The 25,311-nt window shown below is 43.5% G+C and overlaps 1 long non-coding RNA gene across 1 annotated transcript; it reads right to left on the reverse strand.

Moving 5' to 3' along the window:
* Positions 1-4,873: 4,873 nt before the first annotated feature.
* On the reverse strand, positions 4,874-7,144 carry LOC122216869. The gene is made up of 4 exons (XR_006201164.1): positions 7,079-7,144; positions 5,619-5,764; positions 5,409-5,511; positions 4,874-4,985 (listed from the first exon to the last, which is right to left on the reverse strand). It is a non-coding gene; the product is annotated as an uncharacterized LOC122216869 (long non-coding RNA).
* Between the last annotated feature and the right edge of the window lie 18,167 nt (positions 7,145-25,311).

Here is a 25,311-nt window from a genome sequence, read left to right on the forward strand (position 1 = left end):
TATAAAGAGTTGCACGTTCTACTGACTCAGCCAGCCAGGTGTCCTTAAGAAGCTTTTAACTATCTCCGAGGATGGGGAAATGAGACCATGGTCCAGTCAATCACAATTCCAGTTTCTCTCCTGCTGGAGGACAGGACCACATTGGAGTCGGTACAGGGCTCTATATATACCCTTAGATACATAACAGATTGATAATAACTTGTGTTTGTTGAGCCTTTAAGAAGCCAAGTATTGTGCTAACCGTTTAAAATATATTATCATATTTTAAAATCTTCACCATAGCCCAAGAGACGAGTATTATTATAATCACCATTTTGCAGGTGAGAAAACAAGGCTCAAAAAAGTTGGTTCTCCTGTTAAAGGTCTTTCAGAAACAGAGGAGCTGGCATTGAACACAGGCTGTGTGACCTCAAATCCTACGTTTGTGACCATCACGAACTCTTCCTTGAGAAACTACTGATCTGGGCTCCAGTTTCACAACTCGAGACACAGAAATCCAGAAAGACAGCATAGTTAAAGCAAACTGGTACCAAGCTGTGGGGAGGGTGTCCTGCCTTCCTGTTCGGGGTTACCCCACACTGGCTCTCGTCAGTCTTGGGCAAATCATCTGTGCCCTGTGGCCTTGGCATCTCACCTGTAAAACTGAATCGTTAGATCATTTGATTTTTCTAGGATCCCTTCCAATTCTAACTTTCTGGAGTTAATTTGTAGCTGAGCCAAGGGCAGAAGGCAGATCACTAGGCTGACTGCTTATACGGAGTCTTAGCAGTCTTAGAATGTGGGTCTTAGAATAGATTGTGAGAAAATGCTTTTAAAGAGCATTTAATTAAATCTCATATTACTCTTTCTTGTTATATGATACTTATTGAGTAAAAAGATACTAAAAATTTTTAAAAACACAAGTCACCTATAATTCTACCACAATTCAAATATATCACACTTAATAGTTCGGTGAATATATTTCCAGGAAGAATATCTCCTCCCCTCTTTTGGTATTCATATATATGCAGAATTTTTTAATGTTTGAAACAAATATGGGATATTATATAACCTGTTTTCAATTCCCAATATACAGTACAGTTTTCCTATTAATACCCTAAAAGATAAAATACAGTCGCAATTGCTGTGGAGTATTCCACTGCATGAATGCAGAATCATTGTTGTAACCTCTGTTTGCTTCCATTAAAAAAAATTATTTGGGGCACCTGGGTGGCTCAGTCAGTTAAGTGTCTGACTCCCGCTCAGGTCATGATCTCATGGTTCATGGGTTTGACCCCTGCATTGGGCTCTGTGCCAACAGGTCAGAGTCTGGAGCCTGTTTTGGATTCTGTGTCTCCCTCTCTCTGCCTCTCCCCACTCACACTCTGTCTCTCTCTCTCTCTCAGGAATAAACATTGAAAAAAAAATTTTTTTTAATATATTTTTATTAAGAGTAACTTGATATTCTTATAACTAAATATTTCTACAAACACTGTTTTCCCTGGGATAAAAGAACATGAAAGACATGCTACATAAAAGATCATGTACTTCAAAGAAGATTTTAGATGCAAACTGTTAAAACGTCACAGAAAGATATAGTTGTTTCCATTTTCATCAGTGGCTTAGGGGAGTACCTGTGTTCCCAAACCCTCATCAACGCTGGGTAGCCCTTAAACACGGACTAAGGAACCACTGTTGACGTCTCAGCGTGTCTTCAAGCCATGAGAGCACTGCCTCCCTACCTGCACAGACCCGGACTCTGCCACTCGCCACTTCGTGACCTTTCACAACTTAACCTCTCTGGGTCAGTAAAATGGAGCCCATAACAGGACCTAACCCTAAGATTCCAATCTTTAGCCCATTTTTGTAGTCAAATATTCTTCTTTTTCTTTTCCTACTTTTCGAGAAGTTTTTCCACGTTAGGAATATTACTCCTTTGCCTCTCATGGACTGCAAATAATTACCGTATTTTCAAAGGAGAACATGGTGTCTCCAAGAAACACCTTGTCTTCTAAGCTCTCGACTGTGTCTCGTTTTCATTCCTTCATCCTAACAAAGCTTTTTTCCTCTCTCCTTCCCCTTCTTCTTCTTCTACTGCTTTTTCATTCCTGCTGAGTCGTCCATTTCATGCCTCTTTTCTCTTCGTGCTCAGTGCACTCCTGACTTAAATAAAATCATAGCTTGTGAACACAGGCCTCTGGTGAGAAAATAATTTCAAAAAAATTATTAAAACACTCGCCTCAGGTGTTTACCTCTATCTTTAAAAAAAAAAAAAGTTTATTTATTTATTTTTGAGAGAGAGAGAGAGAGAGAGAGAGGACAGGGGAAGAGCAGAGAGAGAAGGAGACAGAGAATCCTAAGCCTAAATACAGGGCTCAAACTACGAACGGTGAGATCATTACCTAAACGAAAATCAAGAATCAGATCCTCACCTGGTCAACCCACTCAACCTCAACCAACTGAGCCACCCAGGCACCCCACCTTAATTGTCTTTTATGATTCAGTTCATACTTTCTGAAACCTGTTGGAATTCTACCCCTCTGCTCTCTCCTTGAGGGAGGCAGCATTCTAGGTTAGGTCCCAGGATTTTTGTCCCAATGTATCAGACCTTTTCCTTCAGTGTGGGTGGGGCCTCTGACAATGATGGGATTTCACTCCTGTGATCAGGTCACGTCGTGTCCCAAATGTGAAGAGATTTGGTAGATGAAACTGAGGTCCCAAATCATCTGATTTGGGATTAATCAAAAGGGAGATTATCCCGGATGGGCCTGAGTTAATCAGTAAAAGCTCTTTAGAAGAGGGACTGGGCCTGTTATGCCCAGAATTCGTGATCCCCAAAGACCACCAGGGAGCCGAGTCCGATGCAAAAGCAAAGAGCCTTTATTCGAGCTAGCTCGAGCTCAATCCCCTACCTGCACCGATGCAGCAGTGAGATACCGGAGAGAGAAAGAGTGAGTTTCAAAAGCCCAAAGGTTTTATAGGGATCATGGCCTTAGCCGATTGGCTGGGGAAGAAGGGTCGTGGACTCAGCCGATTGGCTGCCAAAGTGTGGTCCCAGATCAGCAATTATCAGCGTCACCTGGAACTTGTTAAAAATGCAAATGTTGGGCCTGGTGGTCACAGACCTACTGAATCAGAAACTCCGGGGGTGGGGCTCAGCAATCTGTGTTTGAACAAGTCTTCCAGGAGATTCTGATGCACCTGAAGTTTAAGAACCAGTGTGTCTGAGGATCTCTAACATGTTTGGCCTCAGTGTATACAGAATGTTTCTTATGAACCATTGGCTGTCAGCCTTGCTGTGCTATATAAATACCTAGCACCAAACACTATCCCCAGAGACTCTGATTAATTGGTTTGGGGAGGGGTAAAATGCTCCCAGGTCATTCTAAGCCTGGACAGGGTTGAGGGCTCCTCTGGCCCCGACCTGAGAGAAGCCCTCCCTCTTCTACTCACACTTTTCATGCCTCTCACACTCCCCTTCCTCCCACCTCAGACTTCGGAAGAATGCATCAATCGGTAGCCTGCTTTCTTAGAAAACATAAGTTACTCAAGGGGAGGAGGCGTGTTCTGAGGTTTGAGCAGGAACTTCTTTCTGCGGCCATGTTGGGGACGTAGTCACTAGTCAGCCTGCCTAGGTCTGCTCTTTCAGGCCTTCCTGAAGAGAATGATTCTCCTGCTGACTCTGAGAAAGTAAGCTGCCATATTGTAGGAGGGCCACATGGCAAGGAGCTGGGGGGGGGGGGGGGGGGGGGCCCTTCAGGAACTGAGACCAGCCCTCACTAACAGCCAGCCAGAAAGCTGTACTTCAGTCCTACGACCAGGAGGAAATGAATTCTGCCAGCAACCCCATGAGCTTGGAAGCTATCACTGAGCTTCAGAAAAGACTGAAGCTTGACCAACACCTTGACCGAATCCATGTGAGACCCTCAACTTGAGGACCCGTCTGAGACATGAAGGAGTTTCTGACCCACGGGAATAATAAATGTGTGTTTTTAGGCCACTACGTTGGAGATAATTTGTTACATAGCAATAGAAACACCACCGTGCACCCCACCGTGCAGTCTCCTTTACATGGAGTGCTTGTTTTCTCCATGCTTTTACCCAAGGTGAGTACTTTGATAACGCGCTTACCTTGTTTCGTTGAAATTGTCTGACTGCATGTTGGTCTCCCTTAGAAAACTGTGGGTTCTATGACCGTAGAGGCCAGATTTCCTTCACTTTCTGCCCTCACAGTCCGACAGGCATTTGGAAAATGCGGAACCAGATCTGCGCTGTCCTGATGCAAAGTAGCAGAACTGCATATCTGTAAGCTGGTCAAGGGTCTTTGGCCAGCAGCAGCTTTCAGAGTCAAGAACACTGTCAAGCATTCACATAACTCTAAACTTGGCAGTGCTAGAGTAGAGGTGTTTTTGTTTTTATTCGTATCATTTTCATTGCGTAAGCCTATAGAAAGAGCACCTGACTTCCAGTGCCCTCTACCAATTCACTGTGTGATCTCGGGTACGTCACCTGACCTCTCTGGGCCCTACTTTCCTCATCTGTAAATGAAATATTTGGACTCACTGGGTGATCGCTAAAGCCACTTAATTTCCAGCATTTTATCCTTCCATGAGGCTTCAAACTAGAGAACACATATATTTGAAAGAGAAGAGGAAAAAGTCCCAGGGAAAGGAGTTAAACACCACTCAGTAGACTTAACAATCTGTACTCAGGGGAGTTTCTTCCTCGATGAAGAAGAGAAAAACAACACCAACAAAATAATTATGAGGCAACATCAAAATAGCCCTCATCCAATAGGACAGGATAAGATATGATAAGAACATCTCAAGCCTTTTATTAAGTGGGTCACAACATTCATTACTCTGGCTTTGCACATACAGCAAAAGCTGTAGAACTCTGAGTTTTAAAGCAAAGGATAAGAAATCAACAGAGTGCAGCTTACAGTTACGAAGGCGAGGCCTCTGTTGTGTTCTTCGGAGCCAGAGTCCTTCCCACTTAGCTCATTTCTGTATGAAAATGAAAGTAATCAGCCTCAGTGCATGAAACCATTAGCTCCTGCTTCAAAGCGCTGCATTTCAGAAAGGTCACAGAGGGCCGCCCCAGCGGCAACAGGAATTTCGCAAGTGATGTGTGTCACATTTGCATATGATAATTCGTTTCTCTATAAATACAATTTGTTCTGCAGATTAATGTTTTGTGTCCTCATTAGATAGCAAACATTTCCATATTAAACCCACAAAGCTGCAGAGCTGGCTCCGCCTGTGTTGCATGATAGCATTTATACCTCTGTTTATGTTGATGCCAATTAGTAGTGTTAAGTCTTGGAAGAATAAAGGACATCACTAATGCCATTGATGTAAATAGTAATAATAATGCTGAAAAGCTTCTGCAAACCTTGTTAACTTCAAAGATCATTAGCAATAAAGTACCTCCGGGTTGTAAATGACCGTGTTCTTAGGCATGTAAAGTACCAGCTTGTCTACCACACTTTGCTCTGGAGTCTGCTCCTGGCTCAGGTCATGAGTCTGTGGGCTGTTGCAAGGAACGTGCAATTAAAAGGCTGTTTCCTTTTACTAAATGCTTTAGTCCAATAAGGAAGTCAGATATGCTCTAGCCAGAAGAAATAACAATCTGCTTACCTTGTTTTCAGCTCCGTGCAATTCAGTTTGCTCTCACTCCTGAAGCCAACTTCTTAAAGGTGGTGAGGTGAGGTATTTTATGGTCCCATAAAAGGTTTTTAAAAGCAGGATGCCCCAGACTTACTCATGGGAGGATTTCGTTTTCCCTGGGCCAGAAAGAAAATTTCTCTGGTGAGGAGAACATCCAGGGACACAGAAGATGGTGATGGACACAGGGGACGTGGGACAGTGTTTCTCATCTACTTCATCAGTATTGACTTGATGCTGGACGGAGGAGGCTGGTTCAGAGCAATAGCCACTGAGGAAGTGTTAGTTCTGTAGCTGATAGGGCTGCACTGATGTGGGGACTGATGGTCACTTACTCTCGCTCTGTGACATGGAATAGACGATCCTGTTGTCACCGTTGATAAGAACAGTTCCTTGCAAGGGTGCCTGGGTGGCTCAGTCAGCTCTTGGTTTTGGCTGAGATCATGATCTCAGGGTTTGTGGGTTCAAGTCCTGCATCAGAGTCTGCCTTGACAGTGGGGAGCCTGCTTGGGATTCTCTCTCTCTCTCTCTCTCTCTCTCTCTCTCTCCCCCCTTCCCTGCTTGTGCTCCCCCCACAAAAAATAAATAAAATAACTTAAAAAAAAAAGAAGAGTTCCTGCAGGAATCAAGTAACTTCACTTCTTTGCATAAGTTTTTTTCCTTTTTTTTTTCTTTGTATGTTGTGCTATATATACTTAGGTTCGGCATTTTTTTTTTTTAAAGCATTGGTTAAGGCACCAAACATATTCAACTCAAATGTAAATACTTTACGACTAAAGTCTGGGCTGCAATACAAGGAAATTATACTAAAATGCATAATTTTATGTCATTTGAGAAGCCAAGCTTAAAGTTAGAAAGAAATAGCTCTATTTCACAGCCCTGCCGTTTACTAGCAGTGTGACTCTAGATATGATAGATCCACTAAATGTTAATTTTCTCATCTGTAAAAGGAGAATAAAAACTGTCCCGGCCTCGAAGGGTTATTTTGAGGATTGAATGGGTTGTCCCAGTGTTAATGCAGCGCTGGGCCCGTAGACCCGGAAGAGAGAAGCTAGTGTGATCATTAGGGCTTATAATCATGTTTCCTGATGCTGGGGAATAACAAAAAAGCCTCTCTCTCTTAGCGGGTTCAGAGAACTGCGGTCCTCCCCAAATGCTACCCAGAATCTCAGGCGTGCTGAATGCAGACCCTCTCCCCTTTGGCGGGCTGTCCCTCCCGGGCACAGTTTCTCCCTCCCACTGTAGCTGCTCCTTGAACAAACCCTGCACCCTGCTGCTGCTCTCTCCACCAGGTCCCTGGCTTCACATCTGCCCCCGCCCCTCCCTGGTAGGTCACTGTTGTCCCTTCTAGTGTGATACGATATTCTCCCCCACTTCTCCATCCTATGTGGTGTCCAACATCACAAGCGTTGCCTTGTATTTTCAGTGCTGACCAGAGCTTTCTGTGATCTTGGCCTTTGATCCTCAGTGTTCCTTCTCCCCAAGCTTGGCACAAGTTCCTGAGGGGAGAAAACAGGGTCCACAGGACGAGCTAAGCCCGTGTCCCTGAACATTCCTCCCTTCTCATGCTGGTTTATGCCTCTTGAAGGAGGACTTGTGGTTCGTTAACTAGTTACTGATTTCCTTACGAAGCTCTTTCGTCCTCCCCGTAAACAGACACCCTGCTCATGCATTCCTGTTGTTCATGTGTGAATCCTCGCGTGAATATACACAACACTCCCAAGCTAGAATTTCTCCTATACTTTTTCTAGGTGTAGAAAGGAACAAGGGACGTTTAATGTACAGAAGAGAAAATTTAGGAGGGATGTGCTAATGTCTCAAAATACCTGAAGGGTTGGCCAGTGGAAGGAAAGATTAATTAGCTTCTGACAACTAAAACAATGGGTAAAGGCTATAGAAAAGAAGATCTTAGCTAAACTTAAGCTTCAGTATTCTAATCCTCATGACTGCACAGGATGGCTGCTTTGGGAGGAAATGAGCTCTCTGTTTCTAGAGGTATTCAAGCAAAGGCTAAATGATAACTGGTAGGATGGCCAACAAGGGGGATTCATGAATCTATTGGACTAAATGGCTTTGAATAATGGTGGCCCTAAATTTCTCTCTAAGAGGATCTGACAGGCACAAATAGGATTTTGAAAGGTATATTAGAACGTGAGGGAGGCTTCAGTAAGTGTCTTGAAGCTATGCTTTGCATAAAACTTTACATAAAATTAATAAGTATCAATTATCCTTATCCAAGCCTGAGGTGCTAAGCTGAAGGCAGTTGTTTATTGATTCCTCAAGCAGTTCTCAAGCACTTACTATGTGGCAGGCACCTTTCTAGGCTTTGGGGTAGACTGATGACCAAAACATGGTTCTTCTGGAGTTTATATCCAAATTGGAGATGGGGAGGGGCCTGTAGAGAAAAGAAAGAGCAGATACAGGAAAAGGTAGATCGATACGAAGACATTCTGTCAACTTTGCTTTTTTCTGCTTCCTCTAGGGTCTGTGTTTCCTTAGAGTTTCCCTCTGACACTCTTCGCTAGCAGCTCTCTGACCAGATTAAAGGGGAAAGGGTTGATGGATGATGATAGACAAATCTCGGATCCTAAGAGATGTGATCCTACCAGCTGTTTATCTCCCTAGACTCAACATGATGGGAAGGGCAAGACCTCTCTCGTTCACGTAGTAGATGCCGAATAAATAAATACACAATAAAAGAATGTAGACTATGTTACCAAAAGGCCTCATATAAACCCTTCTCTGTATTACTTATGAGAAAAAAGGATATAAAATTAGCTTTCTGGGTCAGATGTGGCAGACGTCCTTTTAGTTCCTGTGAATGTCTGCGACTGTTCGAGGACCACGCCTTGCATTTCCCTTGGAGTCTCTCATGGCGTTGGATCTTCTAACCCCCACTGTTTCCATCACAGAATGGATTCTTGGAAGTGAAACAGTCCTGTTAAAAAAAACTCTTCTTTATGCAATGAAGGATGTAAGGAAACTGGAGGAGTTTCAAAGAAGAATAACAAGAATGATTAAGGGACTGAGAGCATGATTTATGTTGAATGATTAAAAGGATTAAACATGCAGAACTTGGCCAATGCTACATACTTAGCTCTAAAAAAAAAAAAAAAAATCAAAATTAAGTGCCAAGGCTCTCAGCTCCCATGAAAAACACAAATTTGCATATAATTTGGCACATACTTCTACACGAAGTTCAGCAGAACCTTACTGAGACAGCATTCACACGATGCCAAAACCACTCACTAGTCTGTTTGGTCAGTTTAAAGTACAGCCTGGTCACATGGTAAAAACTTGCTATTTGACCTAATTAATAGACAGTTGAATCACAGTGTGTCCACCCAGGGACACATTCGCATGTGACGCATCTGGATAGTATATAAAACAGTGTAGTGCGTCACCATTCACCCAGAAGTCACAGACTAAAATCCCTGTGGGGGAAGACAGGTAGCCAGTTGAGAGAAGTGAGCTGAGCTTGGAAGGTACGTAGCCCATTGGAAGCAGGAAACTACTGTGTTTTCCAACTCATTGTTGCCATGAGAAATTTTGGCCAGATCTCCTTGTCTATCAGATGAAACCAGTGATTCAGGGAGCTTTCGGCAAGTAAGTAATGAGACACCAGCTCCAAGAGGAGTTGCTGGTGGAGCCAGTACCCCGGAGTGACATATCTTCGGAGTGGAAAGAAGGAGCTAGAAGGTAGTGGGGCCGGCGTTAGGAATGGAGGGGAGGAGGCACCTAAGTGGCATTCATTAGAGTTTAAAAATTCAGACTGTTACAGGAAAAAAAAAAAAATCTATTGACTTAATTTGAAAAAGTAAACACTGGGGGCATCTGGGTGGCTCAGTCGGTCAAGTGTCTGTCTTAGGCCTGGGTCATGATCTCGCGGTTCATGAGTTCGAGCCCTGCTGTGCTGTGCCGACAGCTCCGAGCCTGGAGCCTGCTTCGGATTCTGTGTCTCCTCTCTCTGCCCCTCCCCTGTTTGAGCTCTGTCTATCTCTGTCTCAAAAATAAATAAACATTTAAAAAAATTAATAAAAAAAATAAATTAAACACTGCAAGGAAAGTCATTCTGTGGATCCCAGTTTGCTACCTTTTATCTGGCTCACTTCATTTCCGACTCAGAAAACTGAAGTCCAGAGGAAGACAAAGACACTCTCAAAGGCATAGTAGGGAAATTATCAGAATAAGATCTGAGTAGGAGCAGTAGACTGCGAGAGGATATTGGGGTCCTTTTCTGATCTTGTTGCGTGGGTGGGTAAGTTACATCTGGTCTCAGAACTTCTAATTTTTCTGCTCTGGCTATCTATTACATAAAGCACCTGGACAACATGGGTTTCTGGTTTTCTCATGACTCTCAGCCCTGTACTGTATTAGGACCCTTGTGAGGAAAACACACCAAAGAATTTTACAGTTATGATCCCAACATGCATAGGCACGTCTATACATCAACATACATTCATGTGCAAGCTGAACTTGAATGAGGCATTACTGAATATGAGGGAAAGGTATTTTTTTATAGGACTGTGTAGGTTTGTCGAGGTTGTGCACTGCACAATTCTAGGAGTGTCAGTGTGACGTGAGGGCTCTGTGTGTGGCCCTGAAAGGAGGTATCAGTCTGGCAGTGTAAGTCCCGAAACACCGAGAGGAGCTCTGGTGTCGGAATTCTGAGACATCGCTGCTCAAACAGTCTAAAATTCCACGTGCCGACTACTGAGGTTTCTTTGATATGCTCTCTGCCCCACCTGCAGCCATGATGGCAGAGATGAAGAAAGAGAGAATATCAGGGAAGAATTCTAATAAGAAGTGGGAAGTGTTTACAGTTGCAGAAGAGTATTGTCCGTTCTAACAAGTGGACATGATTTTGAGTAAAGGAGAGCAGTTGTCATGTTTAGAAAAGGGACATTTGGATTAAACGCCCTGAAAAACTATGACAGAGAGAATTATGAGATTGGGGAAATATGTACTAAAGGAAGTGGTTTGAAAATCATCCCTCCGTCCCTCGAGCCGTTTGAAAATCAACAGGATAAGGAACTAGAAAATCTATTCTAGGAAAGAATCCTCCACGGATTCCCCTGGGCCTGAAGGATGATATAATGGGTCTACTCCATCTCTAATTGCTAGAGTTCTTAGGCTTTATGTATTTTCCAGGGTTTTATAATGCTGTTGTTAGACCAGCACTGCACCCCCTGCAATAAAGGGAAAGAACCAAACTCCAAACAAACCCCAAACTACTTGCTCCAAGGAGCATGAAGATTCTCCCAAATGGAAAGCGTACGTAATAAAATTCTCCAGTGAGAACTTCATTATTCCCGGAGTCAGCCTACCGAGATGAGAAACATCATCATTTACTTCATTTATCTGGTTTTCTCTTTCTGGTTTATTTTCATTTCAGGGAGGAGAAAAGGCAATGGGCTGAACCTCACAGCACTGGTTGGAAAGGATTTGTATCAGGGTGCCTGGGTGGCTCAGTGGGTTAAGCATCCAACTTCAGCTCAGGTCGTGATCTCGTGTTTGTGACTTCGAGCCCTGCGTCAGGCTCTGTGCTGACAGTCCGGAGCCGGGAGCTTGCTTCCAAAGCTGTGACTCCCTCTGTCTCTCTGCCCCTCTACCACTCATACTCTGTCTCTCAAAAAATAAATAAATGTTTAAAAACAAAAAAAAGGATTTGTATGTTTTTCATCTTCTGTTTGCTGATATTCCGCCAAAAAGTGTGACTCTCTCAGTGGTGAATCCGTAAGAGGGAGATCAGGGCAGGGACAAGGAGAAATGGAGGCCTCCACAACTGCCATCTGAATTCGGGGAATAGGGACTCCTCTGGGGCTCAAGAACTGAATTGTTGGGTTCTTTCGAGGGGAGGTCTAATGAGTCAGTGGGAATGAGTATTGGTTGTGTGGGGGAGGCTATGGTGATTGTGGCCTTGATCCTTTTTCATCTACATCGTTGTGTTACCTGTTGTTCGGTTGTGGATGCAGAGATAGTAGAAATTTGAGTCCTACCCAGGGAATTTGGAGCTTCCTTACTGCACGTAAAGTCTAGGATGCCCGGTTTCCATAGTCCAGTGTTCTCTTTCTATGGCAGCAGCCTCAAGGGGGCTTAGGAGCATCACATGGAACCATGTCTAAAATGTGATGAGAGAAACAGATATTTCCATGAAATGCAAATGCAGCACTAACTGTAATCTGCTTTCTGGTTAAAAAAAAAAAAAAAAAAGTGGAAAGTCTGCTCTAACATTCACTTTAGTTTTATCTGGGTTGTAGAAATGGGTCCACAGCCCAGGCACCCTTCGATGGTAAGCAGCCATCCTGACTTTTATCTACATCACAAGGAACTATAATTAGAAACCAACACTTTATAGACTTTTGTAATTTTTTACCCTTGCTTTATGTGCATAGTAATTTGTAAACTCTCAAGATGTCTTTTCCAGTAAATATTCCTGTAGAGACTTCCACCTTCATGTAGTAAAAAATGAAGAAACCTCACCTGTGTTGATGAAGGCCACAGGGCACCCCTCATGGCCGCAAATTCCAGAATGAAAGCGTTTAAGGCTCCCAACTCCAGAGTCAGGGAGTCTAGAACAAATGGTCTGGGGAAAGGGCAAGTGCATTGAGGAAGGACCAAATTCAATTTGGTCTTGTATGATGACATTTTACTGCTAACATCTCTTCTTTATTGTTACCTTTAGGATCTGAGATAGTGAGCCTGATAAACTCTCATGTTCACCTCGTAATTTAAAATGGAAAAAACCAAGATGCCTGGGTGGCTTAATTGGTTGAGCATCCAACTTCAGTTCAGGTCATGATCTTGTGGTTCATGAGTTTGAGCCCTGCATCTGGCTCTGTGCTGACAGCTGAAGCCTGGAGCCTGCTTTGGGTTCTGTGTCTCCCTCACTCCCTCTGCCCCTCCCCAGCTCATTCTCTCTCTCTCTCTCTCTCTCTCTCTCTCTCTTTGTCTCTCTCTCAAAAATAAATAAACACACACAAGATTTTTTTTTTCATTGGAAAAAACGTATGATTCCAACTCAGTGTTGCCTTTTCAGCCCTCCTTGCCTTCCCTGCTTCTGCTCTCCTTAGGACATTTCTGGATTTGGTTTTGACTCAGGAACCTTTCTCCACGCAACTTCAGAGTCTTTCCTTTCCAATCTCCAGTCCTTCCTCCAGTGCCTCCATCAATAAACATGTTCCTGTGCTTCTAGTGTAGGGCCAAAGCCTGTATTTTAAAGTGATGGTGTCACAGAATGCCTGGTGATGTCATAAAGCACTGGGAGATCTGGCAAAGCAAAGATTTCTTGTTTTTATGTCCCTGGGAAATTATTGGTACCCAAAGGGCCATCACGTCTTCTGTATATGCACCAGTTGTTGTAGGAATAGTTGGGGTCTAGTTAACTTTGGGCATTTACATGTTTGGCAAATTTCTATAAAATGCCGTGTACAGAATATAGATTCGAGAAGATGAAGTTATTAAAATGGGGTGGGGTGAGAGGAGACATGCCAATGAAAACAGACAATGTGGATTTTAATCCTTTCCACAGGAATTCAGGCAAAAGGGGAATAAAATAATTCTATAGGGTCACTTGTAATTCAGCTTAAACTAAGCTCAGGAAACGGAATATTTCTCAGAAGGCTGATTTATGCACTTAAAGTAACTAAGTCCCAGGTGCCATCGGAAGTAATACAACTTCAGCAATGTCCTAGCCTGCGTGTTCAAACTAACTGCCTGAATCAATTTCTAACTTCTCTTTAAAGCATTTCAGAGTCAGTTCTACTGGGACTGTTTGAGCCCTAGATTCTCTGTTAGCAGAAGCTGCTGCAGCAAGGGAAGGCCAGGAACCTAGGTAGGCTCTATATTACAAACCAACTGTGTTCCAAAGTTTGCCTGTGAAGCATTTCTTTGGAAACCTAACCACATTTTCTGTAAAGAAACAGAGGTAGACGCAGTTAGGGTCTGTGGCTCTTATAGCCCTCCGAAGCCTATTTAAAACATATGCAGGTCAAATCCCCTTACTGCATAAAAGCTAGAAAGCAGTCGCGTAATTCTACAGAGCTGCGGGGTGTGGGGGTCAGATTTATTAAACTTATTTTTGTTTTCATTTTTCCCTTCCCCACCTTTATCCCTTAATGAGAAGAGGATAAGAGATGGTTGGGAATTTGATGGACATCCCGATTGAGGTTTCTCAACATTTTCAAAGATTTTAGTTTATTTATTATAATGAATTTTGCTTCGCTATGCATAGTTTATCTTTTCTGACAGAGAAAAGAGCAAGAAAATAGATCAGCAGAGAAAGAAAACAGAAATCTCTAGCAATTTCTATGGGAAGGAGGCCCATTTTGGGGTAGCTGTTGTTGCTGCTAAGTCAGGGTATCTTGGAACGAAGTATTTCGAAGTCAGATTTACTTGGAACCCTCAAGCTTTGGTTTGCGCCTTGGTTCCAGAGACTTCACTCACCCAGTTCTTTATTAGGCATGCCAATAAAAAGTACAATAAAAACATTTCTGGCAACCTAGGAGTCTTTTCTCTCAAAGTGCCCTAAAGTGGTGGTACAGAGTGGAACTAATACATCCCAAATGTAGGTAGTCAGAGGGAGTAGGAAGAGAAACAAAGGGCCTGGATACCTCACATACTGGATAAGGAGACCTCGATAACTGGGTTGACTGTATTGGGAATTTTCCTGTTTCCTCCTGAAAGGAGGCAGGGAACTGAATGAAGCGTTTATCTAAGAAGTGTCAGAACCTTTTAACAATGTTTTTACAAGGATGTTGGTAGAGTTGAGTGAAGATTTTGGCAGGTACACATGGGATTATATTTGACTGAATGTATTTTCTTGCTACGTGTTAATCTGTACTTTTCTGGTATCGAGCTTTTAAGGAGTTCAGATAAAGGTCTACCAGAAACTCTCCGTTAACCCTCTCCTTAGAGTACGCTGTAAGGAATTCGGCATCCCAGCTGCGACCTGGATGGACTAAATGATTTCAGTTGAATGTTTGGGAGAAGTTACTCTAAAGGAGGCATCCTAGCAGAAGTCTGGCTAAGAAAGGAGGCTCCAAAACATTGCATGTGGGGCTGAGGGCTGGGGTGATGGATCGCTTCTAACAGGTTACACCCAACTTCAAGTGAAAGTCACTTGAAAGCATCCCAATTGGGCTTCACAGGCCCCTAATGAGAGAGAATGATGAAGCCAGACGTGTATCTACATGAAAAAGTTTAATGCAGGGGAGAGGACTCTAAAAAGGTCTAGATAAAGCAGTTTGGAGTTCTGGAGGAACAATACTATTTCCACAAGGTCTTAAATCTTCTTGGCCTGCTGACAAAATTTTAAAATCTCCACTTTCCCCATGTAAGTCAGAGCAATTTTCTAGTATATAAATAATTTAAACTCAGAAGATAAAAAGAAAACCCATACAGGAGAGTAACTAAAACGGTAATAAAAAGAGAAGCAGTGTTCTTCTCTATGATAATAATGTTGCTATAGCAGTTTGCAGCACCTGAAAAGCATGTCGCAGTATACCTTGCACTCAGGAGGTCTCAAATGAAGTCAGATTTTGAAAGCATGCAGATCAAAGGCAGTGGGGAGAGCACATGGCTAAGAACAAATGCAAAGCAATGACAAGGAACTGGGTAGGAACAGAACCACGAGGACAAGCCAGAGGAAGAGAAAAGTGATTGGAAAATGGGACAGCCCAAATTAGTGATGAACAGACGATAAAGAACAAGGGAAGGGTAGGTATGGTGCATTGAGAACGGATGGCAGGCGGAACACTGAGCTGCTCTACCCCCACGGGGTTCGTTCGTCTCTAATAAAACTGTCTTCAGACTAGAAAGAATAAAACAAACATGGGCGAGAAGAAACTGAAGCCCAAAATAGGGGAAGCTACTCTGAAAGGTGTCTAACTTAAAACTATATCTAAAACTTTAGGTTCAGATATAATAGATCTTAAGATACTGAGCTTTGCGGATGGGACTCCTTTAAAAATACTTTTATTATGAAATAATGATAGATTTATAGAAAGGTGCAAAGAAATGTGTGGGGAGGCCCTGGGCACAATCCAGCCAGCCTCCCCTAATGTTTGCAGATCGGAGATTAAAACCACTGACCACACTTCTGAGAACGGATGGGGAATAAGATTGGTACCAGAAGACCGACAGATGGACAAATAATTTTAGAATGTTCAAAAATGGTGGGATGGTAATTTTTGAGATCTATCATTGGATGAGCTCATAATAAATCTCTTGCTAAATTCTAGGAATGGTTGATCAATGTTTCCGGTATATGTGAGGCAGTGATACTAGAAATAACACTAAGAACAAGCTGGGGCATCTTTTTTTTTTTTTTTTTTTTTTTTTTCTGCAGAGAATCTCTTGACTGATAAGCCAAATGACTATTTGCTTCCAATGTATGTTTTCCCTCCAGCTGTTTGAAAAAGTCCTTCAATATACGTTTGTTGACAAATTGGTTTTAACCGTAGTGTAGTTAGAGGAGCTCATTGCTAATACTGGGAGATCAATGAATCAGTATCCAAATGGAAGGTATTTCTAGTGGCACATCACAGCACTTTGACACCAGCTCGGATGACTGAATTAAAATCTCAAAACTGACTTTGGCTTTTGGAATACTAGGTTGAAACCAAGGTGAATTCTGGTAATTTTTAAAGAATCATACCATAGAATTACAAAATGTGACAAATGTAGGGTTTATTTATTTATTTATTTAGCACGAGTGGGGGAGAGGGGCAGAGGGAGAGAGAGAGAGAAAGAGAGAGAGAGAGACAGACAGAACCCCAAGCAGGCTCCATGCTGAGCCTAACACGGGGCTCGATCCCCCGACCCTGGGATCATGACCTAAGCCGAAATCAAGAGTTGGATGCTCAACCAACTGAGCTGCCCAAGCACCCCCAAGAAATATGTTATAACAGCAATAATTGTGAAAAGACTCTGGAGTTCTAGTTGACATGATATGAATAAAAAATGAGAAAAACCAGAGTGATTTTAAGACATTATGTAACACAAGAGATGATAGATACTTTACAGTGTCAAAACCTACTTAGAATATTGTGATCCACTCTAAGTCCCGATTTTAAGAGGGACAATGACAAGTCATTACTCATTCAGACAAAGATGAGCATTCTGAAGACACTTGTTTTAAGAAGAGTGACTGAAGCATTTGGGTTTTTCATAGCTGTATTCACATATCGGAAGGGTTATCATGTGAGAAAAGGATTGGATAAATTCTCTCTGGATATGAAAGATCCAGTAAATAATCTTAAATTAATATGAGGTAAATCTTTTACTAATTAGCAATGGGGGTCAGACACAATATTTTAGTAAGTCAATCAGTTCGAGTGTTTGAAGCATAAGAGGGAGATCTTGAAGTGTGGGAATCAGCAGCCTGAAGCTTGAATGAGAGAATGCGAAAGTGGGTTAAAGCAGGTATTCATTTCTTTGGATTCATTTCATCCTAGAGAGTCTTTTTTTCTGACTTCGGAGAAACCCAAATTTGTTTGTATGTACAATACTCTGGAGGTGTGGTCTTCAATAGTCCACAGACTCCCAAAGATTCTATAACCTTAAAATGTAAACTTTCCTTGTATAAGATCAGAAAATAACGTTGACTAATAAGGGGACACTTTAGGGGCCCTGGGTGGCTCAGTCAGTTAGGCATCAGACTCTTGATTTCAGCTCAGTCCATAATCTCGAGGTCATGAGATCAAGCCCCATGTCCGTGCTGAGCGTGGAACCTGCTTGGGATATTCTGTCTTCCTCTCTCTCTCTCTCTCTCTCTCTCTCTCTCTCTCTCTCTCTGTCCCTCCCCTACTCTCTTGCTCTTTCTCTCTTCAAATAGATAAATAAACTTAAAAAAAATTAAGGGGACACTTTAGGAGCATGCACACTTCAACTGTAGGTAGAGGAATGAGGATAAACAGTCATAGAGGCATAAGGACAACTGAGCAAATGCACAGAGGTCACATTCGGTGGAAGGAACTTTGAAACTGTGGGAGTCAACAGCGATCCAAATGCTTTGGAAAGGTTTCATAAAACAAAAATCCAAACATGCCTGGAAGAGGTGTGACATACATATCGAACAAGGTAAATGATGTGCAAAGCAACAATACAAGAGCCAAGAAAAGCCAAGGGTCAGACTAATTTAGAATAAATGGTGCAGAAAAGGGCTGTGAGGTCAAATGAAGGAAAGTTTTAGTGGGGAGAGCCAGAGATTTAGGAAAACCCTGGTGGAGAGGGTCGGACATCAGCTAGATCTGAGAGTCAAGACTCCCTTTCTTTTATTTCAACCAAAATAGCTATTTAAACTTTCTTCTTATTATGTCTCCTGGGTAAAAACACATCATTCACATAAGAAGTACCTAGGTGTTTGAAAATGACTATTAAGTCCCCCTTCATCTTCTTGCCTCTACCTTCGAGAGTTCCCAGTCTTTAGGGAGGAGACTATCTCCAGTGAAGAGCCTCGCAGAACTTGATTAGGAGTCAGGATTTGACATGAGAGGAAATAAAGCCTCTGCCAGCCTCTGATCAAGCATTGTATCATGAAAAAAAAAAATTAAGAAGAGCATTTTGAGTCACAACATTGAATGGGAATAGACTGGGGAAAGGCCAAGGCTAAGTCTCTCGTGACTGGTCTCAGGGTAGAGCAGTACAAATGGGAAGGATGGGAGAATGAAAGAAACACCACAAAGGTTGGGTTGCAGAGCTTGGTGATATGCAGATGTGTGATGAATGAAATATCGAGATCAAACTCTCCTTGACTTTGTGATGTACTTAGCAGCCCCAGTCCTCAGACAGGTGCAATGTGGAGAAAAGACCAGCATTCGTTTGTCACATCTTTTTATTACATGTGAAGTACAGATGTATGATAGCCATGGAAGGAAATGCAAAAGCCCAGGGTGCTTTCCTGATGAAGCAGAGCAAGGAAGACCAAAGGTATGTCTTGACAGGATTTTGTGTTCTGGTTACTGAAATGAAAGAGGAAATGTCCAAGAGGAACGAGAGGGACTGGTGCAGAGTTGGATTCTGGAAGTCCTCTAAGGGTTAGCTTGCACTCTGAGCAGAGGAAACCTGGAGTTTAACATGGCAGTCCTCTCTCCCCACTCTGTATGGGGAGGGGAGGATAGAGAAGAGGATGCAAGGGAATGCTCCATCCAGGTGGGGAGGGCACCGATTACCTGGTAAAGGTAACCTAAACTAAACTAGCATTTCTTGAGTCCCTACTCGGTGTCGGGCACTTCACATACATTTCTTGTTGGTTTGTTTGTTTAAACCTTGAAATAACCCAAGAAGGAAGAATAAGACAAGGGTGGGGGGTTGTACAATGAGAATCCAGTGAGCACTCTGTTGACTGTCTCCATTGCTAATTGTCCTTGGAAAGGCTTCTTTCCAGGGACAAATAGGCAGCCTCTTTGGGCAAAAAGCATATGCCTTCTCTGAGACAAGGAGACACTCAACGTAAATAATTATGAACTTTTAGGGGAAATACTTGTCTTGGAATATCATCAGTGCAGAAAGGGTGTCAGGATTAGGCTTCATGATCAAAGAATATTTGACCATAGAGCAGACAGGACCATAAGAGTTCAAGTGGTCTCCTCCCTCTGTGAAGAGAAAGTGTAATTACCATTAGACTTCCTTGTACAAAAGACCCAGGCTCAGGTAGAAGGAAAGCTAGAACAGAGGTGGTGATTTGTCCTAGGTGCCTTAATCCTATGGTTCTCTGACAGTTTGTGAACCCTGAGGACCCTGAAGTTCCCACTCTGATTTCTACATTTTGCAGGAATGTTGGCTCGATTTCCACTGTGAATACACACATTATCAACTTGCATAAACTGATTCATTTGACACCCATTTATTTGACCTTTCCTGTCCCAGCCAAGGAGACAGGACATCTACAGCCTACATTCCCTCAAGACCCAGTGGAAGATTCAGATAATGGCAAAGATTGGGTAAGCCACCTTCTCTCAGGGACGTAGCACTTGAAAGCAAAGAGGTTGCTTGCTTCCAGAGCTGGCTAGAAAATAAATGTAGCTAAATCCTTTCATGCTGGGTAGATTTAGCTGCATTCCCCAAGGGACTAATATTTCTTCAGAGGGTTTTTTTCTTGAAATCCTTATGAATGTCTGAGAAGAGGTCCCTACAGAGAAAACTACCTCAGTCACAGGCCCAACAGCCTCTGAATTATGTTGCAATTGCTAGTGTGAATGCTATGTTAATGTAGTATCATGGGTGACAGTGAAAATGCACCCAAGTCACGAAATTCAGATTTATGACTTTAGCAACAGTCTTAACTTCTCCCACTCTGGTGTGCTCAGTGTTTTATGTTGTTGTACTTCCAGTGAAATTTATGCCTCGATGTGCATTGTGAGTGACTTATGGTTACTCTGAGAACCTTAATTTTGCATTTCCTGACTTCTGTGTGTTCAAAGGGACAACCTTTCAAAAACAGCCTACAGAAAAGGCACAGCAGACCAGCTGATGTACAATTCCTGTGCCTGTGGAATGGGAGTGATGGGCCTCCATGGCTGGGGCTTCCTTGTGTCTCTTTCCGGTCTACAGTTTACAGGAACAGAGGGAGATGGTCAGGATAGGGGTGGGGCTTGGCAGCCTCTGGTGGATTTCAATCCAGGAGACAAGAGTGAGGCAATGGAAAAGAAAAAGAACATGGGGGCGCCTGGGTGGCTCAGTCAGGTAAACATCTGACTCTTGATTTCAGCTCAGGCCATGACCCAAACCAGTGGGAAGTGGAGCCCACTTGAGATTCTCTCTCTTTCTCCCTCTGCCCCTCCCCCTCCTCAAAAGAAAGCAAAAAGGAAAAGAACATGGATTACTTGTTGTTGTTATGAGAGTTTTCATTCACTGAACACCTACTACATGGCAGGATGTGGTCTAAGTATTCCACCCAAGTTTTTCATGTTAACTTTTTTTTAATGTTTGTTTTGAAAGAGAGAGAGCCCATGAGGGCAAGCAGGGAAGGGGCAGAGAGAGGGGGAGAGAGAGAGGATCCCAAGCAGGCTCTACCCCATCAGTGCAGAGCCTGAGGTGGGGCTTCAACTCATGAACCGCGAGATCATGACCTGACCCGAAGTCAGATGCTTAACCAACTGAGCCATCCAGGCAGCCTTTTCATGTTAGCTTTATCTTAAACCTTTAAAGTAGGTTTCATCATCCCAACCACGCATACCAGCACACTGAGTGGAATAGAAAATACGTAAATTGATCAAGGTCAACTGAGCAGCACCTCCAGAGCTCAGCTCTTGTTCTGTGGACCCCAGAGTCCGTGCTCTGCCCTGGGCTGCTTCTCCAGTCACGCATTCCTCAGACGTAATTCCAGCTCAGTCCCTGCTAGCTGCATAAGCTTCCCCAGGACTTTAACGTTCGTTTCCTCTTTGGTGAAACAGGGATAATAAGCAGCTAATAGACCACTGTTGGCTTAAGCAGGACCAAGTTTCTTTGCGATTTTATTGTTTTTACTGGTGCTCTCTGTGAAGAACTTCCTGCTCGTGGCATTGGTCTAGGCAAAGGGAAATGATCAAGTCAGAAAAATATACCCTTGGTTTTCGGCTACATGAGGGGCAGAATGTTTGCCTGTTTTGTTCATTGCATATATCCAATGCCCAGAAGAGTGCTTGGCACATAGACACTCAGTCACATTTGTTGACGGAAAGAGTGATTTGCATTGTGTCACCTCCTACTCCATTCTCTCTCTCCTGCCTCCTACCATCTTGGGCACAGCTGTGTGCTCTATACTTCGGACATCTTCTGTCTTCTTTCACAAACTGCCTGTCTTGCCCAATCACCGTGGCAACTTACTTTCTGATTGGCAACTTCCTTATCACACGGGAAACAATTTAGCGTGTTTCTACTCTGGGGAGTTTGCAAAGCCACAGCGTTTTTCTTAATCCTATGTCTAAACCCACCATGATTCCAATGGACTTCTTGATGCTGTGGCAGGCCTTGGGGGGGACCTTTCGGAGACCAACACTTGGTACCCCAAAAGTTAAACTAGGCCTAGATCCACCCTTGTCCCTGTCCAACGGCAATTGGGCCAAACCCACCAAAGCAGACTCTGCTGCCCACAGGAGACCCAACTGCCCTCACAAGCCATGGTTTGTAAGAAGGGCTGAGGGTTGTATGTCTCAGCACCTTTGCAATTTGTTTGGCTACTTCTTCTGCCTCACGGAGGATTTTTCTCATGTGCCCCCACCCTCCTAAAGGAGCTTTTCTGGTTTCTGATATTAGTTCTTGTGTTTCTAAGCCCTCCAGCCGCACACAGCCCAGTGCCCCACTGACCGTGTTCGTGTTGATATTCACTAGGTTTGGAGCTCGGGGCTGCTCTGTATCTTCTACTCAGAAGGAGCAAATGATCCCAATGTCATTATCCTTCTGGCTAGGTTTCCAGTTCGCTCTTCGTAAAAGGACTGCTTGGCATTTCCAGAAACCATCAGTTGCCTCTAGCCCTTGAGGTCCACTGTATGCTACATCTCCTATGAAGGCTAACTTCCTCTGAGACCGTGTTCTTGCTCCCGACTACTCCTCAACTCCCTCACCCATCCCAGTGTCCTAAGGATCCTGGCTCAATTTTCCTCTGAGATGAAAAAAAGGCAAGGTTATGGGGGTGCCCGGGCGGCTCAGTCAGTTAAGCGTCAGACTTCGGCTCAGGTCACGATCTCATGGTTTGCGAGTCCCAGCCCCACATCGGGCTGCCAGCTCAGAGCCCACTTTGGATCCTCTGTCCCCTTGTCTCTCTGCCCCTCCCCACCTCTCTCTCTCTCTCTCTCAAAAATAAATAAACATCAAAACATTTTTTAAACAAGGCGAGGTTATGACCCTGGTGAAACGATCATTTGTAATGGTCAAAGCAAGCTCTTGGGGTTTGAATCGCAACCTTGCCACTTAATATCTGTAGCAGGCTGTTGTGGTAGGCTCGTAGACCCAGCTTCTCCTCTATTGAATGGAGAACAGTGCCTTGTGTGTGCCTTGCCTTGCAAGGGCAAGCACCCATTGAAAGTTCACTATCCCCAGGGAAGAAGAGTCACACTGCAAGTTTCCTGGAAGAAGTATTTTATTGACAGTAAAAGAAAATTTAAAAAGCAGTAAGCTAGATTTTGTGGGGTTTTTTTTTATGGCAAGGAGGGGGAAATGATTACAGAAAGAAATACTATGACAACTCTGGGAATTATTCCTTTTCTGAATTGATTTTCTTCATGATCAAGGAAGTAAAATTTTTATTTTGGTTTTGTACCTGTGTGTGTGTGTGTGTGTGTGTGTGTGTGCATGTGTGTATCACCTGAGCTCAGAGTTCCTTTTTCATGTCAGAAGCAGTGAATTCCCTCATCCCTTTCGATAAATATTTAGAGAGTGTCTATTGTGTGCTTGCTACTCTGTGAAATGCTGGCTAAAACAGAGCCCCTTATGGGCAAACCAGAAAATCGCAATAAACGGTTATAATGCATTATGACAATTGCCACCAGAGTGTCTCATCCGAGTTCATTTTTGTGGCCTCCTGTTCCTGTTTCAGGAAATGGAAGCATTTATGGGAGATGTTCTGAGGGGAATTTCTCCTGGCTCTTCTCCACGTCAGAGGGGGACATTTCTTTTGAAGTGTCTCCTATTATCGGAAGACAAAGCTATCCAGAAATCAGCTTGCGGAAGCCTCGGGCAATTGTAGGGGAGGGAAGGAGGTCAGGATTATTGTTTTGTTGTAATGAATTGAAGAACCCTCAGAAGGTTCCCTAATGCCAGAGATGTGTGGCGTGAATATGAGGCAAGATTTTTGGGTTTGGGACTTTGTTTTCTCTATTAACTATAGAGTGAGATATAGCAGGGACGACTAAAGGTATGATGTCAAATAGTGTATGATATCAAACCAAAGACCTCTGTGTAACAGGCCGTGTTCTGGTCTGTCCAGCTGTTCTCAGCCAGTGTTGGTTGTTTGTCTTGGTGACTGCAGAGCTCTTTGGAGCGCGAGGTTCCACAAGGACACATGCGTACACGCACCTTAACCGGGTGACCCTGCTCCTCAGCTGGATGCCGTCAGACATTCAGCAAGTGACTTAGAAAGAGTCTCAGCACCTGGTATGTCAGTGAATTTGGCGGATAGTCCCAGTTCCAAATATTCTGGTCCATGTTCAGACTCTGTTTCAAGCCATGTGTCCTGAGTCGGGACTCACAAATACATGGTCTCAGTAATTCTTCTCCTGGCACACGAGACACTGACTCAGTGGTGTTTCTCTGACACCCACCCGCCCTGGTTTTCCCTTTGTCCCTACTGGTGTCCGTTCTACTTCGTCTCTCCTGTTCAGCACACCCTTCTGCACTCTCTCTCCAGGCTGGGGTACTTCTCATCCTGATGGAACCATTTGACCCTAGAGACTGCAGGTGACGTTAGGGTGCGTGAGGACAAGGGTGTGTGACGAGAAGTGCTCTGGGCATCAGCTCAGTTACACAGCTTCAACACCCCCATCCCATGTCCCCCGATGAGCAGAAGTTGAGTAAAAAGTCTGGAAGGCAGAGGTTAGACATTCCTACAATCCTGTTTTCTGCTCCAGCTGTGAATCTCATGCGCCCTTGTCTAAGTCACTGAACTCCTCTGTGTCTCACGTTTACTCATCTGCAGCACGGGATTAAAAGCTTTGCCAAACTCATGGGGTGGCTGTGGGGAGTAGATGCATATGTAATCAGAACAGTGACTCAAAAATAGACTGGGCACAACGTAAGTATTCGCTTTTAGTAGTGTGATGGCTACAATCATTACTACAATTCATTGGTGTTAGTATAAATGCTCACACATTTTCAGTGTAACACACGCAGCGACATAGGCTGCAGACGTTTCTGAGCACAGGGAAGGAGAAAAGAGTAAGAAGCTAACTTTACAAAAGACAAAAAAAAATTTTTTTTTAAATGAAAAAGACCCAAACCCTCTTTTCTCTACCCCATGCAATGCAGCTTAATGAAAGGGCTGTCAGGACCCTGCTGGATCGCGTGGGGCCCTCCCAGCAGCTCACATCTGTTCTAGAGTCTGTTCTTGCTTCGTCTTCTTTGTCTTGGCTTGCGTTGCCCCCCCGACCCCGTCAAGTTGCCAGCTATCACTCTCCACTCTGACTCAGCCAGCAGGCATCTTTAAAAGCAACACAGGGAAACCCAGAGCCAAGCATCACAACCTTATCTGATGACTTTGCTCTTCATACTCTGTGGCACGAGGTTCACTGCGGTGAAGTTGTGGGTCCTTCTCGGGCCCCCCATCTTCCGTTCCCCCATCGACTCCATAAGGAGCCATCACGTGCACATTGCAATTTTGACTTGGAATGCGAGCTTTGAGTTTTACCCAAGAAGTTATGCATTTTGAAATATTTAGTTCTACCATTTGCATCTGGATATGTTCATATACTTCCTTTCTATTCCGATTACTGGTAACTTGGGTGACTGTTTTTCGGGTTGTTTTATTTTACTTAAACTCTAACCTCCTTCTCTGACCCTTGAGTTATTTTTTTCAAGGGATCAGCCAATTTGTGTTTGGTTGTCTAGAAAAAAAAAAGGTGTCTTACAGCGATTAGATAGAGGCCAACTTGCTTTCAGAAAATGTAATTTTCTTAAGATACTGGAGCATGCTGACTTCCTTTCTCTGACACAAATATTATGCCTTATCTAGACCTACTAACGAGATTAGCCT

The sequence above is a fragment of the Panthera leo genome, chromosome B1 (genome assembly GCF_018350215.1).
Source record: "Panthera leo isolate Ple1 chromosome B1, P.leo_Ple1_pat1.1, whole genome shotgun sequence".
NCBI classification, from domain to species: domain Eukaryota; kingdom Metazoa; phylum Chordata; class Mammalia; order Carnivora; family Felidae; genus Panthera; species Panthera leo.